This window comes from Bos mutus, chromosome 5 (genome assembly GCF_027580195.1).
Source record: "Bos mutus isolate GX-2022 chromosome 5, NWIPB_WYAK_1.1, whole genome shotgun sequence".
Lineage (NCBI taxonomy): Eukaryota > Metazoa > Chordata > Mammalia > Artiodactyla > Bovidae > Bos > Bos mutus.
Window position 1 is genome coordinate 84053754 of NC_091621.1, and position 27974 is coordinate 84081727.

A 27974-nucleotide genomic window follows, 5' to 3' on the forward strand; every position below is an offset into this window, starting at 1 on the left:
TCTGTTGTCCATGTTTTTACATAGGTGGTTCAAAAATAAATTGGCTTTATAATGTAATTGATCATTTAAAAACTACTCTAAAAATGATATGAATTTGTTAACACTGTAAAATATGTTGCAGTTATTCAGGATTCATATTTAGAATTTGTTTTTAGTTATTGAATTAGCTTTAAAAGTGTTGTGAGTACAGTAATTGTGCCAATTGGGGCTCTTCTTACTTCCCTTGAGTTCATATTACAGTGATTGCTGGGCAGATAATCTTAAAATGTTTTGTGATTATTTGTTATCCAACATATTCATGTTTTACCATGAAGTTAAAGGAGAAAAAAAATTTTTGCAATTTTTTTATATTCTTATAATATCAAGCAACATTTAAAATCTATACATCATTATTTCATAATAAACATGATCTTGATTATGTTTATAATAGATAAACTTGGCAAACAAGTCTTCAGGGTATTCTCCTAAAGACTAAAATCGCATACTCTGACCAAGATAAATCATATTTTTGAAGATTTGAGAAAAAGCATAAAATTACCATGTTTATTTCCTTGGGGAAAAATCATGTTGGTGACTAAACAGAAATGTCAGGTAGGGAAATTGAGGTATAGAAGGCGCATTAAAGAGCTCTAGAAAAACGACGAGGGGGTGGGAAAAATAGGAAGAGAATACGAAAAGCCTAGTGCCTTCAAATGCCAGGCAATTATGGGATGCTTTCCTAAAATATCTTTGTTTTGAGAACTGCCCCCACTATGCCATTTTCCAGGATTGGCACCTGTGAAGGAGGTGGGTGTGTACTTAAGCTTGTATATTCATGGAAACAGGAGGGTTAGCAGTTAGAGACGAGAACTGGGTGACATCCTCAAGAAATCTGTTCCCACTTCTAAACACTGACTCATTTGTATGGCCTGGGGCAGCACGTACACCCGGTTTATTTCCACTTATTTTTAATATATAATAATATTTTCCCATGGTAATAGAAGGTTCATTTAAGGTTTCTAAAGTAATAATAAGATGATTTCTTGGACTGTGGCAAAGATTTGCCAGGGCTGTATGTCATTCACAGAGAGCTACTGTGGGGAAAAAGCAAATACTGCTTTGATAGAATCCTATCAACTGTTTTCTTTTTTAATGAAAAATATTTCAAATGTGTAAGTTCTCTGTGGTCTTTGAATTTTTCAGAGATACATATTCCATGTATATTATATAATTAGAAGATTGCAAATTTTAACTCCCCCCCCCTTATTTACTCATGAAATAATCATGAAATTTTCATGGCAAAATACACTATTTTCTTTTACGTATTTAGTCCCATTTACCTCTAATCATAGATCTTCTGTAGAAGATAAATGGATAATCAGTAGAAGATCTATTAAAGAAAATAGTAAGAAATACTGAGGAAATGAAAAGAGGGGACTATGAAAAGAAAAATTACTAAGACAAGGATTTCTTTGCTAGGTTTCTGAAGATGAAGCATATACCGCTATATTTGGTTCTTTTCCACATCATTAAGTTCATGCAGTCACTTATTTAACTTAACATCTGCCTAATGAGGAGCATTTATTTCCCTAGCTTTTATGAAGTTCAGTAGGACTTAAAGGTCCCCAGTGGTGTTAGCTGAAAATGGGGTCTGTGGTCAAGTAAGTTTAGGTAACAGTGGGCCTCTAACATCTTATTCAGAACTTTTTTCTCTGGAATATAGTTTACTTTGAAAAGAGAAACCAGTACATGATATTAAACATTAAGCACACATTTCAATTCTGAATATATTTTGTATATTGAAATATCCAGATAAGTGAAGGAAGAAGTAGGGATTTGTATATATCTTCCAGAAAATTACCTCAGTTCTTTTCTCATTACGTATTTAGAAGAATCATCTTAGAACCACAGTGTAAATGGGACTTACAGGGTATGATTAGATTTGGTGATAAAAATGATGCCAAAGTTACATTTTTTTAAAGTCCTAAACTGTAGAAGCATTGGCAGTGAAGGATTTGGGGCACAATGTGACCACGTAAGGATTTTGATAATTCTCACAAGTTCTCATTCGTTCTCAAAGTTACTTCTAGATTAGACCCCTGGAGAAACAAATTAATTTTAAAAATATTTGTAATGGGAAATAACTGGAAGTTATAGTCTGGTGGGCCTAGGTATTTCTCTGTCCTCTGTGTTTTCAGTAGTAAATAGAAATGTCAGTTCTTTTTTAAAGATTTATGGGAATTGAATTTTATGAAAATACTGTAGCATGATGTTAGTCACAAAATACGTATAGAATAAATGTCTGTCTTCTTAATTTCCTTTCCAAACAATTAAGTTATTTTCTGTATTAAAGATTTTTCAAAATATTACCTATCAGCTGTCTGAAATATCAGATTCATAGAACTGTACTGATTTACAGTGGCAACCCACTCCATATTCTTGCCTGGAGAATCCCATGGACAGAGAAGCCTGGCGGTCTACATACAGTCCATTTGGTTGCAAAGACTCGAACACAACTGAAGTGACTTAGTACACATGGATAAATAATAATATACTTGGAATCTCCTTATAATAACATACTTTTAAAACCAGAATGCATGCATGATGAAATGTTAAAAGGGTCTCAGTGGCTTAGTCAACTTCTAAAAATAGAGTAGTTGCTAAATACCTGTTACGTTCCAGCTGTGTTTGGCCTAGTAGACAAAGTGATAAGTATTTTAGCTAAAAAACAAATACTCAGATTTGTTTCTATTAGTATTTAAACAATGTTAAATAAATAAAATTAAATTTAGTGAAGTATGAACTCTTAAATTAGTGGAAACCCAACTGTACCGTACACAGTAGGCACTTAACTAAATGAGGGAAAGTGAAGTCACTCAGTCGTGTCTGACTCTTTGAGACCCCGTGGACTGTAGCCTACCAGGCTCCTCAGTCCATGGAATTTTCCAGGTAAGAGTACTAGAGTGGGTTACCATTTCCTTCTCCAGGGGATCTTCCTGACCCACGGATCAAACCCTGGTCTCCCACATTGCAGGCAGGTGCTTTACCGTCTGAGCCACCAGGGAAGCTTAACTAAATGTGTACCAAATTGAATTTTTTCTTCTCAAATTTTTCATCCATATCAATGAATAACCTGCTTAAGAACTTATATATTTTTTTGTTCTTTACTTTTGTAAAACTTGTCTTTAAAAAAAAATTCATAATATTATTAAGAACACGTTAAAATTATTAGATTCCACTCTGTTATGTAATCTCCATATGAGACAATAATATGAATTGATATAGACTTTTAAAAAGAAAACTAAATAATTCTTTGTTGACCTTGATAAATTTTGTAATTACTTATAGCCAGAAAGTCTAGAACTCTGTGCCCAGCCATTGAGATCTGTCTCAATGTAGCCCTTTTAGAGCAAAGTTGTTCAGCCATCAGAGATTGAATGGCTGTGTGGGTTGGCACTGGAGAAACACCTTAAATACTTTGGCTTTTGGGCCATGGCCATTGTACACTTCCTTCTCTCGAGCACATTTCTTCTGACACTGGCTTTTTGGCAAATTTAAAGTCAGTTAACTAACTCGATATAAAACTTTTAATGAGAGCTCAGGGGGGCATAAATGATTTAAGATACATACATCAAAATGTTATGCATATGTAATCCCATTACTTGGGGCTTCACTGGTGGCTCAGTGGTAATGAATCTGCCTGCCAGTGCAGGAGACTTGGGTTTAATCCTAGGGTTGGGAAGATCCCATGGAGAGGGGAAAGGTAACCCACTCCAGTATTCTTGCCTGGAACATCCCATGGACAGAGGAGCCTGGCAGACTGTATAGTCCATGGGGTTGCCAAGAGTTGAACACAACTGAGCAACTAAACCTTTCACTTTCAATCCCATTACTTAACCTAACTTGACATAACTCTTTAATTAGGTCACTAATAGATGGTTACTGAACTCTGATCAAATTCCTGTGAGTTTGCCCTCAGTCCGTTGTTTCCTTGATGTTTTGTTGATAGTGCCCAGATGACCTGCTCCATTTCATGTTGTCAGCCTCTCAACTGTTTCTGACTCAGTCATTTTCTCATCTAGATTCTTCTTAGCAACCTTTCATCAAGTACTTGTTGGGATTTACAGCTCAGACATTTAGTCCAGGAATCATATTTCAATGTTTCTATTTCTTAGGTTCGTTTTGCTCTTTCTTCCCATTAATCTTTGATTCATTCATCTGTAGGCTTTTTTTTTTTAACTTGGCCATTTTGAGGCTGTGGGAATCTTAGTTCTCCAACCAGGGATTGAACCCTGGCCCCTTGCAGTGCGAGGATGGAGTCCTAACCAGTGGGCTGCCAGGGAATTCCCAGGATTGCTCATCCAGGTCTTTGCTCATGTCTCGCACAGAAGAAAAGAGACTTTCAGTTAGTCACACGCATGGGATCCATCTTGCCTAACTTATGTTAAATAGTTTCAGTTTTGTGTAGCCTGTATTTCCTCAGGCGTCATTGGCTTGAGCAACAAAAAGTAAGAACTACAGGTCAGAATAAAGGTTAAAAATAATAGCAGCAGTAACAATAGCTTTACGTTGTTTCCAAACAGAAATATCTCCTTCCCACCCACATTAAGTGTAATGTTCGAATGCACACAAACCGTCTCAGGTGCTCCGGTTTCTAGAATGTCTGTTCTGTTTGACTGATTGTGGGCATGCTCTCCTTGCCAGGTCTGCCACACGTATTTCCTGAGGGTTGAGCCTTAAAATGGCTTGAATTACAGTGTACTGTAATAACCTCAAAATGATTCCTCCTCAGCAAGTTGTTAGCCCACTGGCTCTGAACTGAATTTGTAAACTTTTTCTCTTCTGTCATGATGACATGCTATTTCTTCCCCGTTATCCTGAGTGCTGCAAGGGAGATTACAGAATGGCCCTTTATTCTGAGTCTCAAGCCTCCTGCCTCTTCAGTGACATACTCAGACTCACGTGGAAGTGAAATACCTACCGGCGGCTCCCTGACCCACGCACTTACTTTAGGGGCACTTTGTTTTCATTTTGCTTCAAAAAATTGATAGTTTGATTTGGTTAGCAGGTTAGGCTCTTATTCTGGCATCTCTGTTAAATTTGAAATTAATTTAAACTGTGGTTTTCCTTGCTTTAACCTAACAGGTGTACATGTTCTCAAATCTTACTGAATTCTGAGAAGCGAGGGTACAAATATTACTGAATCTGGGACCAAGGACATCTACCCCAAGTTATTTAGGAGCCTGAGATGGGCGTGGTCACTTTACTCCAGGATGCTCTGCAGGTTGAATGTCAGTCTTATTTGGTTTCTGAGAATGGAGACAGACCAAGTTTCTCATTAAGCCTAGTGTAGAATTGGTATTTTGGTGGTTTAAGAGCCATATTTACTCCACTGTAAAGGACTAGATGGGCTTCCCTGGTGGCTCAGTGGTAAAGAACCTGCCTGTCAGTACAGAAGATGCAGGTTCAATCCTTGGGTCAGGAAGATCTCCTGGAGAAAGGAAATGGCAACCCACTCCAGTATTCTTGCCTGGGAAATCCTGTGAACTGAGGGGCCAGGCTGGACAACAGTGTGTGGGGTTGCAAAGAGTCAGACACGACTGACCGACTAAAATAGCAACAACCGAGGACTAGACATTGAATATGCGATTTAGAGAACCTTTAATGGAAAATGCACATCTGAGTGAAATCCTGCAGATATTCTGAGATTTTAATTTCTGCCATTTTTCAAGTATAAGTTTAAAATCTACTTTGTAAAGATAGAAAAATCACAAGTCTAGAGCAGAGTCTCTGGGACTTATTTGATACAGATGGAATTACCCTTGCTGAAGCCATCATTTAGCATGGAAGATATCCAGTGGAAGAGGTTCAGAATTAGGGATCAAAATCTTCATGTCTGTTCATGGCTTGTCTGCTGTCTCACACACGTCTTTGGGGCTTTTTTAAAAAACAGTTCTAATGAACTATGGTACAGATTTTTTTTCCTGTGTATCAGAAGAGAAAGTGTGCTTTGAATATAAGCATAAATTTTTCTTGGAGCTAGACTTTTTCCTTAAGAATAAATTTCTGAAAATACAGTTTAAGTCAACAAGAAAGTACAATTTTCATCTACTAAAAGCAACTTTATAAGTATTTCAGAAACATATCTTTCTTTTGAGGCCAAGTTGCTTGTGTCAAGAAAGGGAGAACTGCGGCAGTTAACATCCAGCCAGCAGAATCCATCTGGAAGATGAATAACTTAGTCTTAGTAAATAGTGAAAAAATCTTTCTGTATCAAAAAATAGAAACTGTAGGGCAAAGGATGTGAAGGTCGAGAGACTTCATCAGCTGGTCTGTTTCCTAGTTGGTCAGAGACCTTCCCATTTTCAGTACCTTTTCTCCACTTCCCTAAAGAGTTATTAAGGAAGCAAGAGGTTTTTTTTTTTTCCCCCTATAACCAAAGAGTTGGCTGGTTTATAGATTTTGGCAATGACATTTGACAGGATTACTGATGTAATATGAGGCAGTGACATGAAGCTTAGTGCATTGGATGCTTTGTAGGTCTCATGGAAGAAGGTTACATTGTACCCGTTTTTCTTTTTTAATGCTTAAAAATTAAAAAGTAATACTGTAAAGATATTACAGGCCTACAAAGGACAGGGATAAAAATGCCCACATACTCACTATCATGAAGAAAGAAATGGCAGCCCACTCCAGTATTCTTGCCTGGGAAATCCCACGGACAAGCTACAGGCAGGAGAGTTGGACAGAACTGAGTGACTAAACAATATTTACTATCTAGTTTAAGAGGAAAGAAGTTGCCAGTACATTTTAAGCCTTGTATATCATGTGTACAATTTATGACTGCACTGCACATTTCAATTATTTTCGGATAGCTGAGGACTGACTTAATATTAAATGTCTAGTTCCTCTTTTAATGTTAGATTTATATCTAACAATATCTAAACAATTTTGAGATATTATTCAGTTTCTCTTTTTTCCTCCTTTTTTTAAATTATTATAACAAATTTGAATCTTTGATAGTGTTTTCCTCTGTATAAAATTCTTCTCAAAAAGTAATTGAAGCTACTTGATCAGGTGGATCAGGTATCTTAGTAGATGGTGACTTTTAGTAGTACTGGGCTGGAATAGCAAGACCATAGCTATCAGAGCAGTTTTTGTGAAACTGCCCTGTGAGTATAAAGAAAGGAAGACAGTGGAAGTTGCCCCTTACAGCTTTGGGACTTTGTTCTTGGGTCTTGTAAAACCTCCTGCTTCCAGCTAAGTAATGATCCCTGGATGTTTACTGATCATGTCCTGGTCTCCAGAACCTGGAAGGTCGCCTTACATGGCAAAGGTTTCGTACTGGGACTTCCTTGGTGGCACAGTGGCACATGGATGGGAATCTGTCTGGCAGTGTAGGGGACATGGGTTTGATCCCTGACCTGGGAAGATTCCATGTGCTGCGGACCAGCTAAGCTTGTGTGCCACAAATACTGAAGTTCACACACCTTAGAGCCCATGCTGTAGAGAAGCTGCCTCAGTGAGAAGCCTGCGCACTGCAATGAAGAGTAGCCCTGCTCCCCATAACTAGAGAAAGCCTGCATGCAGCAGTGAAGGCTCAGAGCAACCAATAAGAAATATTAAAAAAAGTACCTTGAGATGGGGAGATGATCCTGGATCCTGGGAGTTGGAAGTACATATAATCACAGTGTCCTTGTAAGGGGAGGTGGGCAGAGGAGATTTCAAGCACAAGAGGAGAAGGCAATGTGACCCCAGAGGCAACAATGGAGTGGTGGGGCCACAAGCCAAGGAACACCAGGAACACCAGCATCTATCCATAGAAGAGACAAAGGATGGCTTCTCTTCCAGAGCCTCCCTGAGGGACTGTGGCCCTGCCAACACCTTGATTTTCATGCAGCTTCAACTGGTTTCAGCCTGTTTTCTTATCTGCAGAACTGTGAGAGAATAAATTGCTATTGCTTTAAGCCACGAATGTTGTGATAATTTGTTTTGATAGTCATAGGAAACTGATGGCACACCACCGACCTGGGTTGTTTGGCTCACGTGCATTCCACCTTTGTCTGTTCACGCTGCAGAATCTGGAGGGGTAACCTCACAGTTGAGAAAGGGCTGAACCAGGGACCCAGAGACTTGCATGTTACGCATCCTACATAGCTATGAAACTTAAAAGAATTCTGGCCTAAACATACCTGCCTTATTCTGAAAAGGATGAAGACAGCTCGCTCACAAATTTGAAACAACACAGGGAGAGGACTTTAAAACAAATAAGAAAGATGACACATAGAAAAATAATAACAAAAATAACTAAGTCAGGAGAAACTTGGAGTAAGTCACTTTACCTCTGCTGGCCTCTGATTCTTGACTTCAGAAAGAGGCCTGTTGTTACCATCCATGTAAGGATTAGGTTGAACATCATAAAATGCTGCTCACATATTAGGTTTGTTTACAATCATTATTTCCATATGTCATCCCGTGACCACAGTGTTTGCTAATTGAATTTTTGGAGGAGATGGGAGTACTTTTTCCTCTTTGTACATTAACACAAAACATTTTGTAAGTCATATATCTGATAAGAGACTTGTATTTAGAATACATTTTTTTAAAACTCCCACAGCTCAATCATAAAAAGATAAATAGCCCAATTTAAAAATGGGCAAAAGATCTGAGTACTTTGCCAAAGAAGAGTAAGTTCTTGCAAGATGCTAAACATCATTAGCCGTCACAGAAATGCAAATCAAATCCATAATGAGCTCTCACTTCAAACCCACTAGGATAGCTGTAATCAAAAAGATGGGCAATAGCACGCGTCGACAATGATGTGGAAAAATTACTGCTCTCCTCCATTCCTGGTGGGAACATAAATGATGCAGCTGCTTTGAAGAACAGTTTGATGGTTCCTCAAAAAGCTAAACATGGAGTTACCAAACAACTGGGTGGTTCCACTCCCGGTTGTATATCCAAGAGATTTGGAAACATGTGTATGCAAAACATGTACACGAACATTCCTAGCAGCATCATTCAGAATAGCCTCGAAGTGGAAGCCAATGACAGCTTGTAAATGGACAAACAAAATGTACTCTGTCCAAACACAGGAATCATGCTTGGTGACAAAAAGAAATGAAGTATTAATACATGCTATAACATGAATGAACCTTGAAAACATTATGCTAAATAAAAGAAGTCATTCACAAAAGACCACATATTATATAATCTTATTTATATGGCTTCCTAGGTGGCTCAGTGGTAAGGAATCCACCTGCCAATGCAGGAGATGCAGGTTCGGTCCCTGGGTCAGGAAGTTCCCTTGGAGGAGGAAATGGAAACCCACCTCCAGAATTCTTGCCCGGAGAATTCCGTGGACAGAGGAGCCTGGTGGGCTACAGTCCACGGGGTTGCAAAAGAGTTGGACACAACTTAGCAACAGAACAACAAGGTGTATATGAAATACCCAGAAAAGGCAAATCTGTAGAGACAGAAAGTAGATGGAGGTTGCCAGGAGCTAGGAAGAGGAGGTAACGATGAACTGCAAATAGGTCCGGGTTTTCTTCTGAGGTGTTTAAAATATTCTAGAGTTGATTACAGCAATAGTTGCTCTGTTTTGTGACTATCTACAAACAATCGTACAATTTAAATGATTAAATTCTATGGTACATGAATCCAAAAAGAAGTTATTTTTCAAAGTAATACTAGATCATCATAAAGAAATTAGAAAATACAGAAAACAATTAAGGCCACTAAAACTACTGCTAATTTCACCAACCAGAGAAACCAAGAATATTTTTAATATATTGCCTTCTAGTTTTTTTCCCTCGATATGTAGACCCTCCCCAAGTATACACTTTTTCTTCCATAATAGGTGCCATATGGAATATATAATATTATATGTTTATCTCTTCACTGACAGTTTATTTTGAGCATTTTCCAAAAGATTTTTAAAATAAGTTTACTGTAAGAAAAGATACATGCTTTTTATAGAAGAGTTTTTAAAAGTGAACGTAGTAAAAAGGAACAAGTAAAAAGGAAAAAATAAAATCATTCATGATCCTGTTCTAATATTGATATTTTGCTGGGTTTTGATTTTTGTGTGTGTTCACTTTTAACCTGATGCTTCTGAATAATGGCTGTCTTGTCTTCAGATGGCTTTTCCCGTATCTAATTTATGTGGTTTTCACCCTAATTAGCTAATGTCTGTCTGTTCCATCTGTCTTATAGTCATTTCTTTTTAATTTCATTTGGAGGCAGCAGAGTTAATGAGTAGTAAGATAGAGGAAGTAATTGAATCTCAGTCATGTTGAATTTGAGGAAATAGATCAAATTAGTGATTTTATGTTTCTTTCCATTACAAGGATTATAAAAAATTATATATTTTTTTAACTTTTTATTTTGTTTTGGGACATAGCCCATTAACAATGTTGTGATAGTTTCAGGTGGACAGCAAAGAGACTCAGCCATACATACACATGTATCCATTCTCCCCCAGACTCCCCTCCCATCCAGGCTCCAGGTAACATTGAGCAGAGCTCTCTGTGCTATACAATAGGACCTTGTTGCTTATCTGTTTTGAATACAGCAGTGCATACATGTTCATCCCAAACTCTCTAACTACCCTTCTCCCCGCCCTTCCCCTTTGGCAGACGTAAGTTCATTCTCTAAGTCTGTGAGTCTGTTTCTGTTTTGTGAGTAAGTTCATTTGTATAATTTCTTTTTAGATTTTACATATAAACAATGTCATACTAAAAAATGTAAATATGGAGTAGCCATCAATTAAAATCAAAAGAGAAATAATTCCAGTTTGGTTTTAATAAAAATAAACTGTACTTTTATGTAAATATGTTGATAAGCACGTTTTGAAAAATTAATCTGTGCTCACGTTTAATCTTAAATATTTATAATTGTTGAAATATTATGTGACCAATATGTTCAGAAATTCACCAAACACTTTATATATTTCATGTTAGCAGTTGTTGAGTATCCATTATCTCATATAATCCTCGCAAGAGTCTATGGGAAAAGGTATCATTATCCCCATTTCAGAAACAGGAAAACATGTTGAGAGCATTTCTTTGAAGTTAATAGAGCTTGTAAATAGTGGAGCCAGGATTTAAACCCAGATTTAGATAACTTCAGATTTCTTTGTCTCAAACCTGAAGAACTCTGTGTTTTCAGTTCTGTTCCAGTGCTTGTGCTAGATTCCTGTGAGCCTCAGACAGCTCGTAATCTGACCTGTAGAGAGGAATCTTGACAAACCTAGAAAGCAGAGACATCACTTTGCCGACAAAGGTCTCTATAGTCAGAGCTATGGTTTTTCCAGTAGTCACGTAGGGATGTGAGCATTGAAGCGTAAAGAAGGCTGAGCACCGGAGAATTGATACTTTCGAACTGTGGTGCTGGAGAAGACCCTTTAAGAGTCCCTTGGACTGCAAGATCAAACCAGTCAGTCCTAAAGGAAACCAACCCTGAATATTCATTGGAAGGACTGATGCTGAAGCTAAAGCTCCAATACTTGAGCCACCTGATGTGAAGAGCCAACTCTTTGGAAAAGACCCTGATCCTGGGAAAGATTGAGGGCGGGAGGAGAAGGGGTCAACAGAGGATGAGATGTTTGAATGGCATCGCCGATTCAGTGGACATGAGTTTGAGCAAACTCCAGAAGATGGTGAAGGACGGGGAAGTCTGGTGTGCTGCAGTCCTTGAGGCCGCAAACAGTCATACATGACTTACCCACTGAACAACAACAAAGAACTTTTGTTCTTTCTGCCTAGCTTTTCTGCTGGGAAGAAAAGCAGGAGTGGGTCACAGTCAAAGCAAGAGTGACCAGCAAGAGCAAAGGCTTGAAGATCTCTTCAAGGAACAGTTACTGCAGGGCTGCTGTGGGGGTGAGGACTTTGGGTAGGCAGCTCAGGAGTGTTAGTCAACCATTTGTCAGGGTTTACATAGGAGAGCAGAGCAAGACAAGCCTGCATATTAGGAAGCTAAACCTGCCTCAGTGTGGAGGATACCCTGGCAAAGGAGGAGATGTTAGGAAGACATCAGTGATCTTGATTGAGGGAGAGGGGTGAAGTGAGGTGACAGTCCTTGGAGGAGTGAAGGGCAGGGAGCAGGGTAGTGCACACAACCTGTGTGAACTAGTCTTTGGGCCTAGAAAGAAAGCACTTCCCTGATAGCTCACATGGTAAAGAATCTGCCTGTTGTGTGGCGGACCCCTGGGTTGGGAAGATCTCCCGAAGGAGGGCCTGGCAACCCACTCAAGTATTCTTGCCTGGAGAACCCCATGGACAGAGGAGCCTGCTGGGCTACAGTCCATGGGGTCACAGAGAGTTGGACATGACAGAGTGGCTAAAACTTTCACAACTTCACTTAAGATGTGTCAAAGAATGGGAATGCCTAAAGTGTGTTTTTTATCTGTAAAGTAGGAGCCAGGAGAGAGGTGCTTGAAGATGCAAGAAAGAGAAGAAACAGTGTTAGAACAAGGTCCCAGGGATTTGGGAAGAAAACAGGGCAAGGATATAAAATGGGGGACAGACATCTCATCTTCTGAAGACTTGAAGGAAGAAATAAAAATGGATGTGAGTTGAGTAAGTGATAGTTGCTAAGTCATGTCTATCTCTTTGCAACCCCGTGGACTGTAGCCCACCAGGCAAGAGTACTGGAGTGGGCTGCCATAAACTTGAAGGAAGAAATGGATGTAACTTTAGTCAAATTTAGCTGTAGGGCAGCCAATGTCTACTTGGGGGCACAGGAGGAATTGGGTAGGTAGCTTAAAGAGAGTGACCAAAATTTTTAGAGTAGCTGCCAAAGGGAGAATAAAAGCAAATTTAAATGTTGCCTGCCAAGTGGTGGTAAATCTGGAGCTGGAAACCAGAAATTGTTAATGACATTAGTCTGTGCTGGTAGATGCTGGGTTTCATTTGAAAGCAAGTATTTTTCTTCTTGTCTTTTCCTTTCTTTTCCTTCCTTCCCTTCCCTTTCATTTTTTTTTTTTAAATGCAGAATTTATTTACTAAAAACTAGTTCTTCTGTTCTTGTGCAGTACTTGAAATCCATGTCAGTTTGTTTAGTTAGCCAAAAGTTTTTTTTTAATGTGAAATATAAAAGTATGTTATGAGTTATTAATAATACAGAAGCTATAATAGAATCCAGACGTTGAATAACTATTTATTGTTTCATATTCTAGCGTGCAGAGATGGCCAAAATAGCATGGACTCTGACACACAAACAGCTGAAATTTTAGCCATGTGTGTGTATGCATGTGTGGGTTGCATATAAGTAGTTTGGATCCAACCACCTCCTTCAAGTTACATTTGAAATTTCCAAAAGCATTTTTACTGGGTTGGCCAAGATTTTATGGAAAAACCTAAACCAACTTTTTGGCCAACATGATATATTTGAAACCATATATTCATGTGCTGTAAATGTCCTAGTAAGGCATATTCAAGACCCAATCATATTCCCTGAGATCCCTTTAAAAAAATCTATTTAGCAATTTTAGAGAAATCACAAAGTATTTAGCAAATGTAGAGAATGTTCCATTCAATTGTTACTGGAGCGCTGCATTATAGCTCAAAGAAGTGCTGGGTTTTGGTTTTCAGACTGAATTTGTGTCTTTAAAGATAAAGTGATAATTTAACAATTAGTCCCCAACTTATAAACAAGATGAATTTTCCAGATAAGAATACTGGAGTGGATTTCCATTCCCTTCTGCAGGGGTCTTCCTGACCTGGGGAGTGAACCCAGGTCTCGTGCCTTGCAGGCAGATTCTTTACCATCTGAGCCACCAGGGAACTCCAAATGGTGTAATAGACACTACAAAATGTTTACAGCAGAACAGGCAAACTTCCTATAGCTTTTCGTTACAGCTGCATTTGAAAAAACCTAAGGAAATGACATTGGCCATATCTTTTGATGGTCTCATTCATACCTTTTTACAAAACTTTATTTTCAAGAAGAGAATTGCTGAATCACAGGATATGTGTATATTGAACTTTAGAAAATACTGTCAGGGGCTTCCCTGGTGTCTCAGTGGTAAAGAATCCATTTGACAATGCAGGAGACACAGGCTCCAACCCTGATCCAGGAAGATCCCACATGCCTAGGATCAACTGTGCTCACGGGCCACAACTCCTTAGCCTGTGCTCTAGAGCCTGGGAGCCACAACTGCTGAAGCCTGAACACCCTAGAGCGTGGACTCTGCATCAAGAGAAGTCACCGCCGCGAGAGGCCCACGTACTGTAACTAGAGAGTAGCCCCCACTCTTGGCAACTAGAGAAAAGACCGCTCAGCAGCCAAGACCCAGCACAGTCAGAAATAAATAGAAAATACCGCCAAGCAGTGTCTGAGTAGCTATACAACTTAGGCTTCCAAAAGTATTGTGAGAAAGTTCTAGTGGGCCCACATCTTCACCAAAAATATATATATTGCCAGTCATCTTTTTAGACATTGTTATTCTGCTTTGGTCCTTTGCATTTCCATATAAATTATTGAATCGGTTTTAATTTCCACAAGAAATCTTGCTGGAATTTTAATGGTAATTGTACTGAACCTGAAGGTCAGGTTGGAGACAGTAGACATCTTTGCAGTATGGGTATTGCTCCAGCTCCTAAGAACTTTTATAACTTTACTCAGTAGTATTTTGCAGTTTTCTGTGTAAAGGTCTTGTACAACTTTTGACATGCTGGTGCTTTATAAGATACATGGAATGATATAAATGTGCTTTAGAAATGGGACCAGCAGGTTGAATTCCTAATTATAATCCTTGTAGCTTTGAAGCCAGTAGTCTAGTTTTGTATGGCAGCCCACCCTATGTCAAAAGAGATGGGATATGTGTGGGTTTTCCAGTTGTTTATGCAGCAAATATCCTACCATGTGCTTCATAGATAACTGCCGTATGTCTAGCACTTTTCTAAACACTGGGAAGACGGTGATAAACCCCAGAATAAGGTATTTGGAATTCAATTCACTACCGGAAAAGAAAAGAAAGCTTGACTAAAGTGGTAGATAGCCAGAATTGCAGAGTATATTTAGGCACTGAGAAGTTGAGAGGCTAGGCACATATGGGATGATCTGTCCTCTGCTTAGTTGCTCGGTTGTATCTGACCCCTTGTAACCCCATGGACAATAGCCTGCCAGATTCCTCTGTCCATGGGGATTCTCAGGCAATAACACTGGAGTTGCCATGCCCTCCTCCAGGGCATCTTCCCAACCCAGGAATCCTGCATTGCTGGTGGATTCTTTATGGTCTGAGCCACCAGGGAAGCCCATGAATACTGCAGTGGGTAGTCTGTTCCTTCTCCAGGGGATCTTCCCTACTCAGAAATCAAACCAGGATTTCCTGAGTAGTAGATGGATTCTTTACCAGCTGAGCTACCGGGGAAGCCAATGGAATGATCTATATAGTATACAAAGAGGTTGGCATAAGGCCTCACATATTTGTACTTGATAACCTGGTTGTGGCAGTTGATACTATCATACCTATTGTGGGGAAAAATGGGGACAAAAGTCAGAATCTTGGAGAAGTAACCTGTAATTCATGGATAGGAATAAAAATGTAGCACATGAAAAAAGTCAGAAAATTAGTCCAGGGAGCCTGGGTCGGTCCTCAGGAGAATTCACTGTTGTGGAAGCCAACGGTGTAAAGATTTCCAGTTGTCAAAAGTTGTATAGGCATCAAAGGGATGAGAAAAAGAACCCAGATAATTGATGTAGCAATTATGAGAGTATTGATTGACCTTTGAGAAAGCAGTTTTAACAATGTGGACTCTCTAGAGAAATTTTGGCAGAAGGAGAAAGATGGGAGAACCGAAGGAAGAGTGCTTTTACATTGAAGAAAACTTAGTAATACGTGAAAGCTTTAGGAAAATTTTAATGGGTTACATTAATTTACCTATTGCTGCAAAACACATTGTCCCAAAGTGTAGCCTTTAAAAAAAAATGATAAACATTTCTGCAGATCAAAGGTTTGCTAAGATTAGCTAGATGATTCTGGTTCAGGATCATTGGATACCATCCTAGAAGCTGACTGTCCAGGTGTGGTAATGGAAGGACATGGGTATTGTGATTTCAGTTATCTCCGTATATTAGAGAATAAGAGCATCTGCTGAGACTTGTTTAGACTGATAGACAGGTGACTTCTCCAGTAGTTGTGGATGTGAATGAAAGAGAAATGGGATTGTCGAGTAGCATGGCTTTACACCTGTCAGGGACAATACTCTGCAGAGAGCTGAAAGGGGTCACCAGTAATTTTTGCTCAAGATGTTTTCTCCTGCAGTGTCACATGCTTGAACTGACTTATTTTTGCCCAAACCCCAACTGTTGACCTTCTTTGTAAATTTAAAAGTTGGGGACACCAGCAATTAAAAAACTACCAACTATTTAACCAGTTGTCCAAAACACTACAGGATGAGGAATAACTATGTTTTATTCTCATTTGGGAAAGGAACCTTACTTTTCATTAGACCTAACAGGAACCTTACTTTTCGTTAGACCTAACAAGAACAAGTGATAACAACATATTCTCCTATATTAAAAATTCATGACCTTAGCAGCAGTATCCAAAAATACTATAGAACAGAAATGTTGCTCCATAAAATAAATCCTTTTCTCTGTGAAAAATATATCTAAATTATATGATTGACTTTGCTCCTGTGAAAGGAAGGAGGGGGTTACAATAATTGGTCTATCTGAAGTAGAAGGTGACAACAGGTTGCCTGGATTGGAAGGGCAGGGTTTGGATGGGTTTTACTTCTCACTCTCTGCCTAAAAGAGCTTCTGAATTTTCAAATCATCTGTGTGTATTTCATTTATTTATTTCTGTGTGAACAGATTATTCTGGGCATTGGGATCATCTGATTGTTTTGTTCTATTTTCTTCCACATGTCTACGTATATTTTTAAAAATTAATAATCCTTTTAAAAGATACTACTGTGTGGTAGTGATATATAGTACATTCAAAATGTGATTATATTTCCAAACTTGAAATGCAGTCAAACCTCTTTAATAACAAACTTGTTGCTTATACGTCTATTTTTAATCCTCCAAGACTACTGTTGTTGTTAGTCACTCAGTCGTGTCTGACTCTGTGCAACACCATGGACTGTAGCCCTCCAGGCTCCTCTGTCCATGAAATTCTCCAGGAAAGAATACTGGAATGGGTTGCCACTCCCTTCTCCAGGGGATCTTCCTGACCCAGAGATTGAACCTGGGTCTCCTGCATTGCAGACAGATTCTTGACTGTCTTGAGTTTTTTGTTGTTTGTTTGGGTGTGTGTATGTGTGTGCACACGATTTGTTTTGTTTATAGAGGTGACTACAAAAGCTTCATGATTCATTTGGATATGTACTGCTCTGGATTACCTCTGTTTCTTGCTTTTTAAATTTCCTGTCATGAATTGGCAATCATAATTTAAATAGGCTAACTTACTACATAATGAGTGCTTATAGGCAACCTACTCGTATTTGAAAAGCATACTGGTGTAACATTTCACATATCCTTATATTTTTAAAATACAGTTAAATTGTTTTCAGTTTTAGTTGAATTTTTTCTCCTATGGATTTTTTTCAGAGGGAAAGATGATCTTCGACTTAATGAATATCTGGAATTTTTGGTATCATTCAAGGAAAGCTGTGTGATTAAATCTTAAATAGTTAGTTTGGGTAGATATGAAGGGGGGAAGTCATTAAAAATGGGAACAACAGAAGCACTTTTCTTTCTGCTTGTCTGTGTCGTACACTGTAGAATAGCATTTGGTACACACACTCACCCCAGATTTTTCTTTTTCCTAAAAAAACAAATTCACACAAAGAGAAAATCAAAAACCTCTTCAATAGATGTTTTTTAAAAACCAGTGATTGAATGCATGCATCACATTGTCCCATTGAATGCTGTTATAATTCCTACAGAAAATAAAGGAGTTAATTTCCTTTATATTGTTACTAGCCACATTTCCAGGTAAAAAGCCACCTGAGAAAAATGACCAGTTAACTGACTTGGAATCTGCACCATTAAGCTTGACTGAAGTATGGAAATGGAACATAGATGTTTACCAAAGCCCTAGTAGTGGATCAGATCAGATCAGATCAGTCGCTCAGTCGTGTCCGACTCTTTGCGACTCTTTGCGACCCCATGAATCGCACACGCCAGGCCTCCCTGTCCATCACCTGCGCCATTTATTTTACATGGTTTGTATTTTAAATAGCACAGCTCTCAATCTTTTATAAAGCCAGACTGTGCTCAGAATTTATAATTAATGTGTTAAAAGCTCTATAGTGCACTTGTTTCATGAATGTACCTTAATTTCAATTATTTCTCTGCAGAAGACTGGTGCTTGAGATTGATTGCATTTTATGTACTGCCTTTTTTTTTTTTTTAAATAAGACCAAAGAATCAAGTAGTTTGTTGTTGGTTCTGTTTTTGCTGACCTAGGTGAAATGATGAGATTGATTTATAATCTCTTCTCTAGTAAATTGTGTACATCTGAACAAAAGCCAATTCTTTTATAAAAAATGTCTTTATTCAACAATAAGAAAACAACTCAATTAAAATATGAGCAAACAAAGATTTGAGTAGACATCTTGCCAAAGAAAATACACAGATGGCCAAGAAGTGTATGAAAAGATGCTCAGCAGGTTTGTCATTGGGGAATTCAAGTTGAGTAATAGTAAGATAACACTACACACCTTTGAGATAGGCTAAAATCCAAAAAAACTGGCAATATCATCTGCTGGCAATGTTGTGGAGCAACAGAAACTCCATGACGCATTGTTGTGTTGGAAACAAAATTGGAAGACAGTTTGGCAGTCTCTTATAAAGCTAAAGATAGTCTTAGCATACAATTTTGTAATCATGCGTCTTGATATTTACCCAAATGAGTTGAAAACTTATGTCCACACCAAAACCTTGTACATGATGTTTATAGCAGCTTTATACATAGTTGCCAAAACTAGAAGCAGCAAAAATTATATCTTTTAAGGGGTGAATGGATAAACAAACTGGTACATCCATATATAATGAAATATTATAGAGCAGTAACAAAAAATGGACAAGCCACAAAAAGACACAGTTCATTTCAGTCACTCAGTTGGTTCTGACTCTTTGCGACCCCATGGACTGCAGCATACCAAGCTTCCCTGTCCATCACTGATTCCCAGAGCTTGCTCAAACTCATTTCCATCGAGTTGGTGATGCCATCCAACTATCTCATCCTCTGTCATCCCCTTCTCCTCCTGCCTTCATTCTTTCCCAGCATCAGAGTCTTTTCCAGTGGGGTTGGGATAACCCCTGAAGAAGGAAATAGCAACCCATGCCAAGGATTCTTGCCTGGAAAATTCCATGGACAGAAGAGCCTGGCAGGCTATGGGGTCTCAAGAGTCAGACATGACTTAGCGACTAAACCACCACTGCCAAATGAAAGAAACCAATCTAAAAAGTCAGCGGAACTGCATGGTTCCATGGACATTCTGGAAAAGGCAAAGCTATAGAGTCAATGAAAAGATTAGGGGTTTGGGAGCAAGGAGGGTTGAACATGTAAAGCACAGGTAATTTTTAGGGTGGTAAACCATTCTGTGTAATGTTGGAGTTGAGGTAACTGGACAAAACCCATTGGATTTTACTCACAAAGAGTGAAACAAAACTATACATATTCTAAAAATCACTTAGGGATCACAGGACAGGATGCAAACTGTGATAAAAGAAGCTAACTGTTACAGAATTATGACACAACCTTACTGGGGCAGAAAGTTACGGACCAGAGTGACTTTGAAGGGAATGGTATCTATAAGACTAAAGACAAAAGACACTGTACACACCTATGGCTGATCCATGCTGGTGTTTGACAGAAAACAACAAAATTGTGTAAAGCAATTATCCTTCAATTAAAAAATAATTTTTTTACAAAGGCACTGTACATAAACACTCTAGGGTCAGGAAAAACAGGGAAACTCTGAGAAGTGTCACAACCAAGAAGAGCCTGAGAACACAAAGACTGAATATAACATATGGTACCCTGGGTGGGCTTCTGAAATAGAAATATGACGTTAGGGAAGATGTAGTAAGTATCACCTAATTTACTGATATGTTTGTTCTTAGCTGCAGGAATCACACAATGTAGTTGTATGTGTGCACCCTCTTAGGGGCACACAACAGCCCCTCTTGCTAGGCACACTCAATCATTGCTAACTGAACTAGTGAAAGAGCGCACAGCTGGTTCAAGCACTAGAAACTTCCATTAATTCACAAACCACCTCTTGCCATGAAGAATTTGAAATGGCTTGTTAACAAAGACAGTAAGTTAACAATAAATACATCAAGAAGGGAGGTGAAAAATCAGTGCCAGAGAAAATAACATGTTTGAGTCAGACCCAGAAGTGTACGTAAATATTTTTTTAAACAGAGGTATGTCAGGTTTCATTTTAGTTACTCTTTAATCCTGGGATGACATGCCTGAATGCCTGAGAGCCAGGTGAATACTGTAAACATGTGCATTGGGTCAAGCGTAATGCCGTTGGGGTGGGGAGTGTCTACCTTCCCTGCCAGTGGCAGTCACTCCATCCAACTCCACGCTTTGGGGAGGTAGCTACCAGTTTGCTTGGCCTAAGATTTTGCTCAGTGGATCAGCTCACATAATCCAAAAGATGTTACTAGATAAATATTTATCTGTTTTACTGAGGCAGGAAGAATACTTTATGTGTGTGAGATTTTTTGTTGTTTCGTTCAATTATTGTGCACATCACATCTGGGATTTTATCCAAATAGCTTTGTGGTGAGTTGATCCTGGCCTAATTTTGATTCCTGCTTCCAAAATGTTGCTGATGACCCCCTCCCCATAACTGTAAAATTAATGTGTTGTTGTTGTTCAGTTGCTAACTTGTGTCTGATTCTTTGAGAACCCATGGACTGCAGCACGCTAAGCTTCCCTGTCTTTCACCATCTCCTGGAGTTTGCTCAAACGCATGCCCATTGAGTCGATGATGCCATCCAACCATCTCATCCTCTGTCATTCCCCTCTCCTCCTGCCTTCAATCTTTCCAAGTATCAGATCTTTTCCAAAGAGTCAGCTCTTTGCATCAGGTGGCCAAAGTATTGGAGCTTCAACATCAGTCCTTCCAATGAATATTCATTGGATATTAATATGATAATACTTCAAAATTCTGTGGCTTTAATAGGTACACTTTAAAAAAGTAAGATGTGCCATTGACTTGTGAAATGTGTTGTTGTTGTTGCTCAGTTGCTCTGTCATGTCTAACTCTTTGCAACCCCATTGACTGCAGCATACCAGGCTTCCCTGTCCTTCAGCATCTCCCAGAGCTTGCTCAAAGTCATGTCCAGCAAGTTGGTGATGCCATCCAATCATCTCGTCCTCTGTCATCCCCATCTTCTCCTGCCTTCAGCATCAGGGTATTTTCAGATGAGTCAGTTCTTCACTTCAGGTGGCCAAAGTATTGGAGTTTCAGCTTCAGCATCAGTCCTTCCAATGAATATTCAGGACTGATTGCTTTAGGATCGATTGGTTTGATCTCCTTGCAGTCCAAGGGACTCTCAAGAGTCTTCTCCAACACCACAGTTCAAAAGCATCAGTTCTTCAATGCTTAGCTTTCTTTATAGTCCAACTCTCACATCCATACACAACTAGCGGAAAAACCATAGCTTTGACTAGACGGACGTTTGTTGGCAAAGTAATGTCTCTGATTTTTTGCTGTCTAGGTTGGTGATAGCTTTTCTTCCAAGGAACAAGTGTCTTTCAGTTTTGTGGCTACAGTCACCATCGACAGTGATTTTGGAGCCCAAGAAAACAAAGTCTATGTGTATGCTTTGTACCTTATAAACGTATTAGATTCTGTCAGCATTGGTGTTCTCTTTCGGCCACAATGCAACAGCACTTCTAAGACAATAAGGGATAGACATCCTCAAAAAGGGTCTCTTCATGCTCTCTGGGTGAAGTGCAGGTGGTACTTGGCTTTTGCCGGTTCTGCTGATCCCAGAGTGAGCATCTCTGTACCTAAATGTTTCATGGCCCCAGGATTGCTGGGGTTGCTCCATCTGGATGGAGACTTCTAGACAAGCACGGAGTTAGCCTCTTTTGTTGTTGCTGTTGTTTGTTTGTCTTCTGCTGGGCTCGGCCTTTCGTTGCTGTGTGGGCTTCTCTCTAGCTGCGGTGAGTGAGGGCCTGTCTCGAGTTGTGGTGTGTCAGCTTCTTACTGCAGTGGCTTCTCTTGGTGCAGAGCACAGGCTGTCGGCACACAAGCTCGGTGGTTGCGGCACATGGGCTCAGTAGTTGCAGCACACGGACTTAGTAGCTCCACAGCATGTGGAATCTTCCTGTATCAGGGATTGAACCTATGTCTCCTGCATCGGCAGAAGGATTCTTTACCACTGAACCACCAGGAAAGCTCCAAATATGGAGTTTTATTTCCAGAACATGTAGAGTTTTAGCACAGAATTGCAAATGTTGCTTGTTCTTTTCCCTTGTTATGTCATACTGTATGGTCTGCCTTCTTGGATGGACCACTCTGGTGCCCCATAGAACCTTCCTGTTAAAACAACAGGGGTAGCAAACAGTCTATTTATTCCATCTTTCTCTTGAGAAGCAAAAACAGCTATAAAGTGATGTTAGAGGGTCCTAAACTACCAAGAAATTTCATTACGGCTCCTCGTGTTAGTAAATGATTAGGTTCTCTTTCATTTGTGATTTAGATCAGAATGCTTTTTAACTTGGCTTTTTCCTAAATGAGCTGGATTTGTGTTGTGAGAATTAATCTGAAATTCAGAATGTAGATTCACATATTAAATCCTAGAATGTTGTATGTAATGAGAAAGATCCCGGATTATATCCAACTGGAGGAAGAATTGTAGAATGCTGTGCTATATTATAGCAGGTTGAAGTACTCCTAATCAGTATCGACTAAATTTAATTGCACGTCTTCCTTCAGATCTTCACGTATTTCATATTACAGCTATATCAGTTATTTTTTAATATTTGTAAAATTCATACAGCGTAAAATAAGCCATTTAAAAGCATATGGTTCAGTGGCATTCAGTTTATTCCCAATGGTAGACAGCCATCACCTCTAGGTAGTTTCAAAATAATTTCATCGCCTCAAAAGGAAACCCTGTGCCTAGTAAGCAGTTGCTCCCAATTTCCTCCTCCTCCCCCAATCCCTGGCAGTCATTAATCAGCTTTCTGTGTCTGAATTTAACTTCTCTAAGTATTTCTTATGAATGTAATCATACAGCACGTGACCTTCCGTGTCTGCCTTTTTTCACTTAACGTAATGGTTTTGAGGTTCAGCCATGTTGCAGCATCTTGGCTGAATATTGTTCCACTGTGTGTATGTGGTACGTTTTCTTTACTCATTGACCCACTGATGGACGTTTGGGTTGTTTCTGCCTTTTGGCTTTTGTGAAGCGTGCCGCTAGAACATTTGTGTACAAGTATTTGTTTGAATTCCTGTCTTCCATTCTTCGGAGTATATATCTAGGAGTTGAATTGGTAAGTAGTAAGGTAATTTTAATTCTGTGTTTAACTTTTTGAGGAATTACTCAACTGTTTTCCATAGCAGCTGAATTTTTACATTCCTGACAATACTACATATTTATGCTGGGCCCTCGAACTGACACTGGGACTTTCAGCTGGAATTCTGAATAATCAGGATGTTTTATCTTTGGGTCCAAAAAAACTAGTATATATTGTTTGTTTGAAATTTTTCAGTGGAAGCCTATGAAAGTGGCCCATATCTAAAGATTGTGTTTCAGTATCCATAGTGTTATGCCATTGATCCTCAGGCATCTGAACAAAAGTTTTAAGAACAGTATTTAAGAAGTGAATGTGCTCTGTTATTTGTTAGGTATCCGTTCCTTTCATTTTGTCTTTTATATCTAATGTGTAAATAGCATTTTTGAAATATTTAACTGACTTAACAATCAGAGTAGTAATGGACACACAGGTTGCTTTCAGTAGGAAAAGATTCCTGACTAGTAATTTTCAAATGCAGTTTTTTATTTGATTTACGGTAATTTCACTGCATAAGAAAGTACCAACTTTCTGTCCTTCCAGTTTTCAGTTGGATACATCTTTTGTTTCTTTTTCTGTTGGCAGCTTGTGTGTTTGTGTTAGTCACTCAGTCGTGTCTGACTCTTTGCAACCCCATGGATTGTAGCCCACCAGGTTCCTCTGTCCATGGACTTCTCCAGGCAAGAATACGGGATTGGGTTGCCATTTCCTTCTCCAGGGGATCTTTCTGACCAAAGCTGGCAGCTTGATCTGCCTTTGCTTGCTCATTGCTAATGTTTTCCAGTCTCTTACTGCACTGAACTGGTTTCTCCCTGCTGAATTACATTTCGATTGGTTTAAACATGGCTTATTACTTTGTCACAGAATGTGATGGACCCTTTTGGTCCCTACCAATCTGCTGTCCACACATCCCTCCAACTTTCTTCCTGTTGGAGGGAGTCCAGACTTTGTCCTGGTGATTGTTTCTTCCATGTGTTCTGGGAAAGTGAGTCTCCTCAGTCCTAGGGTGTAGATTATAATTATTCTTAGGGAGTTAGTCCTAGGCCGTATGCCAGTGATTGGTCTAAGCTGAAGAACTGTGCCGGTTTTCTTCATTTTCTTTAAAAAAAAAAGGGGGGGGCGGCCTAAGACAAGAATTCGTTCCCTTTTTTACAATGAGAGCACGATACTTAGAGCTTCAGTGGCTGCTGTGGAACCATGAGAAAAAAGTAAGGGACTCACAGAGGAGCCCACCCAAGGGCCATGGCATGACTGAGCTTCTGAACTAGTCATCCCAGAGGCCATTCTGCCTCTTCTTGCCATTTGAGATACTGAATTTTTCACTGTTTGAGCAGCTTTTTAAAACAACTATTTAACTTTTTATATTATATTAACGTTTAGCTGATTAACAATATTGTGATAGTTTCAAGTGGACAGCAAAGGGACCCAGCCATACATATACGTGTATCCGTTCTCCCCCAAACCCTACTCCTGTCCAGGCTGCCACATGACACTGAGCAGCATTCCCTTTGCTATACAGTAGGTCCTTGTTGTTAATCCATTTTAAATATAGCACCCAGTTTTAAAACAGTATTTATTGTTAAAATGTAAACCCACTCCAGTATTCTTGCTTGGAAAATCCCACGGATAGAGGAGCCTGGCGGGATACAATTCATGGGGTCGCAAAGAGTCGGACTCAACTGAGTGACTCTGAGCACATTGTTATTTATTTGGCTGTTCCAGGTTGCCACACGTGAGATCTTTGATCTTTGTTATGGCATTCGGTGTTTTAGTTGTGGCTTGTGGGGTCTAGTTCCCTGACCAGGGATCAGATCTTAGCTACTAGACCACAAAGGAAGTCTTAAGCCACTTTTTAATTGAGTATTCTGTTACTGTGCACATCCTAACTCATACCAAAGGATAGATAGAAAATGTTTTGTTAAAATGTGAAGGAAAAAAAAAAAGCAGCTTAGTATACTTCCTAATTCCTACATGTAAAACTCAGGAAATTTTATAGGTAAAAACACCAGCTCTCCAGTGATTCTGAGGCAACCAGAATTTGAGTTTAGGAACCACTGGCCTAGAGCAAATGTCTGAAATTTCTCAGTTATCTGGAACTCTTAATTACTGCTGCTCTTTTTTTGCTGATAATAAAAAAGTATTTGAATTTCACATTTCAGAAGCTAAACTGATGCTGAAACATTGGTTATCAAAGACAGGAAATATATGTGGAAGTATCATTCTTGAATTTGTCCTTTGTTCTCTTTGCCCTGTTTATTTAGCAGCTTTGTTTAGACGTAGCAAGTATTTTATAATTTGGGGAAAGGGATTTTTTTTTTAATTAATTAATTTATTTAGCTGTGTCAGGTCTTACTTGTGGCATGCATGATCTAGTTCCGTGACAAGGAATCGACCCCAGACCCCCGGCACTGGGAACACAGAGGCTTAGCCACTAGACCACCAAGGAAGTCCCTAAAGGGACTTGATGTTGTTGTTAGTTTCTTTCCTATTCTGTTTTATATACCTTGAAAATCACTTTGCCATTTCCTAAATGCATTATCTTACACTGGACTCTTTTGTTATGGAAATCGGACTCGAACCTTTAGGCAAGAGAAATTAGCTGGTTTATATACTCAAACTCTGTAGAAGCCACGGATGCAACTCTGGGGAGTGGCAGTAGGGTTTGGAATCAGTAACGCTTAACTCACTGGCAACCCACTCCGGTACTCTTGCCTGGAAAATCCCATGGATGGGGGAGCCTGGTAGGCTGCAGTCCATGGGGTCGCAAAGAGTCGGACACGACTGAGCGACTTCACTTTCACTTTTCACTTTCGTGCCTTGGAGAAGGAAATGGCAACCCACTTCAGTGTTCTTGCCTGGAGAATCACAGGGACAGCGGAGCCTGGTGGGCTGCCGTCTATGGGGTCACACAGAGTCGGACACGACTGAAGCTACTTAGCAGTAGCAGCAGCAATGCTTAACTCATAGTGTTTTTGCTGCTTTTCTCTGTGTTTGGTCTTATTATCTCAGCCCTTCCTCCACAGCTAGCTGCTGACAGATCCCAGACCCATAGCTTCATCACCCTGGAGGACCCCCTATTGACTGACTATTTTGCAACAAGTTCTGGGCCAGGTACGAGGAATACAGCAAAGAACCAAGACATCCCTGACATCAGTCTAGCGATGGTGACAGAGCTGCGTGGACCCCTGAGTTTAAGGACATAGTCGTTATGTGACATCGGTTGCAGTGAGTTGTAGTAACATTTAGTGGCTAGCTGTGTTATTTGGGAAGTCTATTTGGCTATGATGGGATTGACCTGCTAAAGAGCAGTTTCCCCTTTCAAGTGAAGCATCCTCAGAGTCAAGCCTTCTAGGATTGGAGTCAGGGCCCTAGAATCCTTCCATTTTTCTACTTCCATCTAGCATGAGACTTCCTTTCTCAAGGTTACTTTGTGTCCTGAAGTGGCTGTCATTCCATCCAGGAGAAATAAAACCAGAAGAGCCAAAAAAGCATTCATTGCCTATCTAAGTCAGCTCCCTTTAAGCATCCTTTCCTGGGCCCCACATGGCACCTGTTCACAGCTGTATCTTAGTACTGTGGTCTTACCTGATTACAGGGAAGCCAGGGAAGGTAATCCTTTGTTTGGGGGCATTGCTTCCCGGAATGAAGCTGTATAAGAATGGGAGATTGAGTGGTGGATAACTACACATTGGTAGTTCCCAGAGGTCGGCTGTATTGAGAGCTCACTGGCACGTTTTCACTCAAAATCTAAACAGGAATATTAACTATTGTTGTTCAGTCTCTCAGTCATGTCTGACTCTTTGTGACCCCATGGACAGGCCCATCCTTCCCATCTCCTGGAGCTTGCTCAAACTCATGTCCATTGAGTTGGTGATGCCATCCAACCATCTCATCCTCTATCATCCCCTTCTCCTACCTTCAGTCTTTCCCAGCATCAGAATTTTTTCCAAAGAGTCAGCTCTTTGCATCGGGTGGCTAAAGTATTGGAGCTTTAGTAGCTTCAGCGTCAGTCCTTCCAGTGAATATTCTGGGTTGATTTCCTTTAGGATTGACTGGTTTGAGCTCCTTGCTGTCCAAGGGACTCTCAAAAGTCTTCTCCAACACCACAGTTCAGAAGCATCAATTCTTCTGCGCTCAGCCTTCTTTATGGTCCAACTGTCACGTCTATACAGGACTACTAGAAAATCTGTAACTTTGGCTATGCGGACCTTTGTTGGTAAAGTGATGTCCTGCTTTGCAGTACACTCTCTAGGTTTGTCATAGCTTTCCTTCAAGGAGCAGGCGTCTTAATTTCATGGGTGCAGTCACTGTATGCAGTGATTTTTGGAGCCCAAGAAAATAAAGTCTGTCACTGTTTCCATTTTTTCCCCATCTATTTGTCATGAACTGAGTCAGCTTGTTTTCAAATCAGTATCAAATCTCATCTTCCTTCCCATTCGTTTGTTGACTCATTCATCTCCAGACAGTGGAAGCCCACTTAGACGCCAGCTTC

The 27974-nt window shown here is 39.6% G+C and overlaps 1 protein-coding gene across 2 annotated transcripts in view; it reads left to right on the forward strand.

Annotated features, from left to right (window-relative positions):
- PLEKHA5 (pleckstrin homology domain containing A5) overlaps positions 1-27974 on the forward strand; it is a 262209-nt gene that overhangs the window by 99544 nt on the left and 134691 nt on the right. The gene's annotated exons all lie outside the window — the stretch shown is intronic.